At 38.8% G+C, this 6,725-nt stretch overlaps 1 protein-coding gene across 1 annotated transcript in view; it reads left to right on the forward strand.

Moving 5' to 3' along the window:
- COL4A5 (collagen type IV alpha 5) overlaps positions 1–6,725 on the forward strand; it is a 278,780-nt gene that overhangs the window by 116,678 nt on the left and 155,377 nt on the right. The window lies entirely within an intron of this gene.

Here is a 6,725-nt window from a genome sequence, read left to right on the forward strand (position 1 = left end):
AACTGATCCCACAAGCCAGTGTTCTCAAAACTGCCTGGTACTGGCACAAGAATAGACATATAGACCAATGGAACAAAACAGAGAACCCGGAAATTGACCCAAGCCATTTAGCTCAATTAATATTTGATAAAGGAGGCAAGAGCATACAATGGAGTCAAGAGAGTTTCTTCAGTAAATGGTGTTGGGAAAATTGGACAGATACATACAAAGAAAATTAAACTAGGCCACTAACCTGTACCATACATACACAAATGTAAACTCAAAATGGATAAAGGACTTAAACATAAGATGGGAAACCATAAAAATATTAGAGAACATATTTAATTTTGTAAGACACCTCCAACTGTCTTCCAAAGTGGCTGTACTATTTTGCCTTACCACTAATAATGAATGAGAGTTCCTGTTGCTCCATACTCTTGTCAGCATTTGATGTTATCATTATTCGGGATTTTGGCCATCCTAATGGGTGTGTAGTGGAATCTCATTGTTGTTTTAATTTGCATTTCCTTGATGCCATATGTGGAGCAGCCTTTCGTGTGCTTATTATCTTCCTTGGTGATGTATCTATTAAGTAAGTCTTTGGTCCCTTTTTAAAATCACATTGTCATCTTATTATTGAATTTTAAGAGTCCTTTGTATATTTTGGATAATAGGTGTTTATCAAATGTGTCTTTTGCAAATACCTTTTCCTAGTCTGTAGCTTGTATTTCTCATTGACATTATCTTTTGCAGAGCAGAAGTTTTTAATTTAATTGAGTATAGCTTATCAATTATTTCTTCCATGCATTTGTTTTTCTATCTAAAAGTCATCACTATATCCAAGGTCATCTAGGATTCCTCTTATGTTATCTTCTGGGAGTTTTATAGGTTTGTATTTTACATTTGGGTCTCTGACCAATTTTGAGTTAATTTTGTGAAGTTGTAAGGTCTGTGTCTAGATTCATTTTCGCATGGGCAGTTCAGATGTTCCAGTAGCATTTCTTAAAACAATTAAGAAATTTTTATTAGTGACAGTTACGTTTATTATTAATTGTTACATATGTGAAAAAATTTCGAATCATATACTTTTAATATGTGCAATTTATTGTAAATTAATCATACTGCAGTAAAATTGCTTTTTAAAAGTAAGTTTAACACAAAAATAATAAAACATGTAGATTCTTTGAAGGATTATGTTCACATGCACACTGCTAAAAACAAACAAAACTAGCCAGACACCTAATGAGAACAAGAAATTAACCAGCTGACAATCTAAAATTCATATCACAGTCAAACATTACCTAAACAAAATTTGTCCCTCTACCAGTTCCATCAGCACTTAATGGGAGCTTATTAAAATGCAGATTCTTAGATATCAGAGCAGACCTATTCAATCTAATTCTGGGGGTAAGGACTGTAATCTGTTTTAGCAATCTGTCCAAATGGTCCTTATGCAAGCTTGACAGTTGCTAAAGAGCCATATTCTTGTTATCCTAATTATAGTACATCAAATATTTCTTTGTGCTATATAACTACAAAAACAAAATAGAAATAACACAAAACATTATAATCATGTTATCCAATTCAATCATTGTTTTCATTTGTCAATTAAAGTATTGCCGCGTCAATATGTTTATATAATGTTTTCATTTCACATTATTATTTCTAATCCATATTATATTATAATCTAAAATAGTTTTAATCTTAATTGACATTATAGTAGTTTATCCTAATTTTAATTATTTTCTATTCACAGAACTCAAATACTTTTCTGTTAATTTTGTATCTTCCTTGAGAAACTATTCTTAAAATAGTTGTTTTATTCCCATGATCATGTACATTCTTATTGTGATTATAAAGTGCCCTTCCTATAAAAAACATAACATTCTTATGAGTTCTTTTGAGTAACAATCTAGACCAGTGATGGCAAACCTTTTGAGCTCGGCATGTCAGCATTTTGAAAAACCCTAACTTAACTCTGGTGCCATGTCACATAGAGAAATGTTTTGATATTTGCAACCATAGTAAAACAAAGATTTATATTTTTGATATTTATTTTATATATTTAAATGCCATTTAACAAAGAAAAATCAACCAAAAAAATGAGTTCGCATGTCACTTCTGACACACATGTCATAGGTTTGCCATCACTGACTGGGCACTATTTCTAAGTAAATTTGTCTGTTATCCTTTTTAATACTAGTTTGTTGTATATGATCCAACTTTATCACAAAATGTCATCCTTTGTATAATTTCTACTAACTCTAACTCTTATTTTTTTCTGAATTTTGGGCAATAACATGTGCCATGCATTTTATATAATCCATTAAGAAAGTTCATTCATTGAATGAATATTTATTGAATTTTTTTCTGTTGGGCATTAGCAATACAATAATGAAGAGAGCGTGATTGATTAGATGAAGAGGTAATAAAGATGGTGAAGTCAAGATTTTAACAAATTTCTGCCTGAGGTAGCGGGGTTGCTTTATTTCCTGGAATAGGGAATAAGGTAGAAAGTTAATGAATTTAATTGTTTGTTTATATTAAGCTTGCTTTGGGGGAAATTATACAACTTCTCTTTGTGCTAACTCTTCTTGTGTAAAATGGAAGTAATGATATTTACGTCATATTGTCATTGAGAGGGTTAAATAGGATAAAAACATGGAAAGAATTTAGAATAAACTCTGGCATGTTGAAAATAAGCAATACATTTTGGCTGCTATTATTTCTGCTGAGTTGTAGTTGCCTGCATGATATTCAAGTGTAGATATTTAAGATAGTTGGCCCTGTGAGCTAAGCTTTTAGGAAAAAATGTGGTGATATTTGAGATTTCTCAGAGAAAGAGAGAGAAAGGATCAGAAAAGGAATTCAGAGTAATACCAATATTTAAGGGATAGGCAGAGAGAGAGAAGTTTATTTCACAAAGAAATAAAAACATAATTTTTATCCAAATATGGGCAGGCAGCAAAAACCAGGTTTTTTTTTTTTTCAAGTTTGACCCTCATATATAGACACAGTATGCCATTTTCTGTGTTTGTGTTAGCAAATTACTGTAAAATTTAGATTAAATTATTGCCTGACAGCTGGTAGCAAAGGGAAGGCACACAACAAATGTCTGCTACCTAACATCTATATTAGGAATTAGGTAAAAGACCTTCCTCACACTCTCCTCATGGAAGTCTCTATAGTTTCTACTGCAGGAAACTTTCTACATTTCTAAGGTTAGGGATTGGTCCTGCAATTCTTTTGGCTACTCTCTAGGAGCTCCCCTTCTATCTTTCTTGGTTATATTACTCAGTCAGCTACATAGGACCACATTATCTATATATATATAAAAGGTTAATATGCAAAGTGTCCCCTTGGGAGTTCGACCATGAGACCGAGTTTGATTGCTCGCTATGATGTGCATGACCACCAGGGGGCGGTGCGGAACATGGCAGGTGACCAGTGGTGGTGGGGTGGCAGCAGGTGCTGAGGGATCGAGGGAAGGAGGAGGCAGGGAGGTGGGGAGGTGGGGGAACTGCATGGTGGCAGTGCATGGGTGGCAAGGGAAGGAGGAGGAGGAGGGGAGGCGAGAAACCTGATTGGCCCTGATCACTGGCTAGGCCTAGGGACCTGACCCATGCACAAATTTCATGCACCAGGCCTCTAGTTTGACTATAGTGTGAGGAGATTTCACAATATATAATTTATTGGTATATGATTTCATTGATACCAACACAATTAAAATTTTTAGCATCCTCTAATTTCAATTTCTAGTTTATTCCTTTCTCATCTATAACCCAGATAGCAATTATCAGAAAATATACCTCTCTTTAAGCACTATCCTCAAGTTTTGGCTGAGATAGGCTCTAAATACTAGCAAAGATCCCACATAGGGAAATCTACTAGAACTAGATTATTTTTTCCTTCTAACTTCCTTTCTGACTGGCACTTGTGATCAGATTTCTACTGCCAGTTCTATCAGGAATGGGCTATGTAATAATTTGAGGTAATTCAAAACTAAAACTTTTAAATCTTTTCTTTCTCTTCCCTCCCTCTATTTCCTTCAAAATAATTAAGTTGAGGTTGATGAAAACTAAGTTATAATAATTATATGACTAATTAAAATTAAAAGATATTTTTATAGAAACATGTAGTAATATGTCAATAATAATTGTCAAAACTACAGGAATCTTTAGCCCTACCATTAATTGACTAACATTTGCTTTAGTGGTTTTCAAGTAGTAAGTGGAATCTGACCAGAGTGTATACGACCCACCCCAATCGGGGCCAATCAAGGCCAGGCTGATGTGGAGGAGGGGTCGCAGGAGGTTGGCCACCAGCCCTGCCCCCATCAGGGCCTGATTGGGGCCAGGCCAGCTAGGGTGGGGTGCTGTGGGAGGTCAGCCATCAGGGGTAGGGGGTGCTAATCAGGGGTAGGCAGGCTGAGGGGAGGGGCCATGGGAGTTTGGGGGGATCAGTTGGGGCCTGATGGGATCAGTTGGCCACCATAGTACACATCATAGTGTCTGGTCGTTTCGGTTGTTCTGGTCATTTGGCTTTTATATGTATAGATTATAGTATGATTCAATATAACAAGGAATTTATTCTGTACAAAATTATCCAAGATATCTAGACAAAACTTAGTATTTACCACACACATGTGTACACACACACTCACATATACACACTGGAGATATGAATAAACGTCTACTGTATTATAACCTCTAGGGCAGTGGTTGGCAAACTGCAGCTTGTGAGCCACATGCGGCTCTTTGGCTTCTTGAGTGTGGCTCTTCCTAAGCCTTAGGAGTATGCTAATTAAGTTAATAACAGTGTACCTACCTATATAGTTTAAGTTTAAAAAATTTGGCTCTCGAAATTTCAGTTGTACTGTTGATATTTGGCTCTGTTGACTAATGAGTTTGCCAACCACTGCTCTACGGGAATGTGCTTCCAATGGTCCATTAGTTAATTGTCTGGTAGATGTGGATGCTTTGTCTTTTTTAGGCGCTTCCTAGGTTGTCACTATGGATAGAAGCTAGTGAGAGGGATCACAAATGAGGCCCAGAATCTCTGGGCATAGACTCAGCCTTTAAGCCTTAGGAAAGTAGAGGAACTGCTTGCAGCCCTGCAGTTGGGTACCTGTATTATGAGGCTATGAGTTCTTGGGGTTTTTAAACTTAGTAGTGGTGAATTTTTTCTGTTGGTGTTTACACTCTTACTGTGATTGGCTGTAAGCAAGCTAACTAACCCTAATGTGTTGATTGAATTATATATATTAGTACATATGGAGGGCCTGCTACCCCCATCTAACTGGCTATACAGATATGCACATCAGACAGCCTTGGATGCTGATAAGATACTGATGAGTAGACACTTAATGGTAGGTAGGCAGCTGATAGATTTATAGATACTGCTAAGATACTGATGAGTGGAGCCCTAGCCAGTTTGGCTTAGTAGATAGAGCATTGACCTGCAGGCTGATGGGTACCGGGTTTGAGTCCAGTCAAGGGTACATGCCCAGGTTGCAGGCTCAAATCCCTATAGGGATGTGCAGGAGGCAGCCAATCGATGATTTTTCTCTCTCATTGATGTTTCTATTTATCTACCCTCTCCCTTCTTCTCTCTCTAAAAATCAATAAAAACGTATTTTTTTTTAAAAAAAAAAAAGAAAGACAAGATAATGAAAGAGATTTAAAAAGTTTTCAGGAACTCGTGTTTTCATTATTTTTATATTATTAAAGAAGGGACAGGGTCAGAATGCAATCTTTGGCCTAAGTTCAGTGTTTTAGCTATTATACCATGACTAGTGGCCCAGTGCATGAAATTCATGCACATTAAAAGGGAATTAATTATAGGAAATATTTTAATATTGCTATTTTCCCTTTCTCTGTAATAGAAGTGTCACAAATGAAAGAAAATTAGTAAAATGTATATAAAAATCTTCCTCCTGTCAGAGTCTGGGGCACTCCATTGGAAACAGAGTCAAGTCCCTGCCCACCCACATGCACCCTGAAATCACAAGAGACCCAGACCCAGCAGGCCCCACTCCCATTGGGCTAGATCCAGACCCCCAGCCCCACCCCAGTCAAGCCCCTCCAGGTGGGGGACATGACATCAGGTCCCCTGGCCTGGCCCCAGGGCAGGAGGTGTTCCCTGAGGTCCCCCATCAAGCCCCATTGGGCAGGGGCACTGGCACAGGTCCCATGGCCTGGCACCAGGGTGTGGGTGTGTGGCCTCAGGTCCCCTGGCCCAGTGCTGGGGTGAGCAGTGCAACCTGAGGTCCCCTGTCAAACCCTGCTGGGTGAGGGGTACAACTTGAGGTCCCCCTGGCACTGAAGCGAGGGGTGCAGCCTGAGGTCCCCCATCAAGCTCCACTGGGCGGAGGATGTGGCATGAGATCCCCCGTCAAGCCCATCCAGGTGGGGGGCACAACCTTTGGTCCCTTGGCCTGGGCTGGGCCTGGGGACATGGCCTCAAGTCTCCCGTCAAGCCCCACCAGGTGGGGAGCGCAGCCTCAGGACCCTGCTGATTCTTCATTAAGGCTCATTACAGAAACCCAACCTCCGCTGTGGGCACAGCCATCTTGTGTTGGGGTGAGGGTTAATTTGCATGCTGCCTCTTTATTATATAGGATATGCATAACTCATGGACACAGACAATAGTATAACGAAGGCCTAGTGTAAGGTGAGGGCTGGGTGGAGGGAGGCAAAGAAGGGGAAATGGGGGACATCTGTAATACTGTCAACAATAAAAAAAAC

This window comes from Myotis davidii, unplaced genomic scaffold, assembly GCF_000327345.1.
Source record: "Myotis davidii unplaced genomic scaffold, ASM32734v1 scaffold489, whole genome shotgun sequence".
NCBI lineage: Eukaryota > Metazoa > Chordata > Mammalia > Chiroptera > Vespertilionidae > Myotis > Myotis davidii.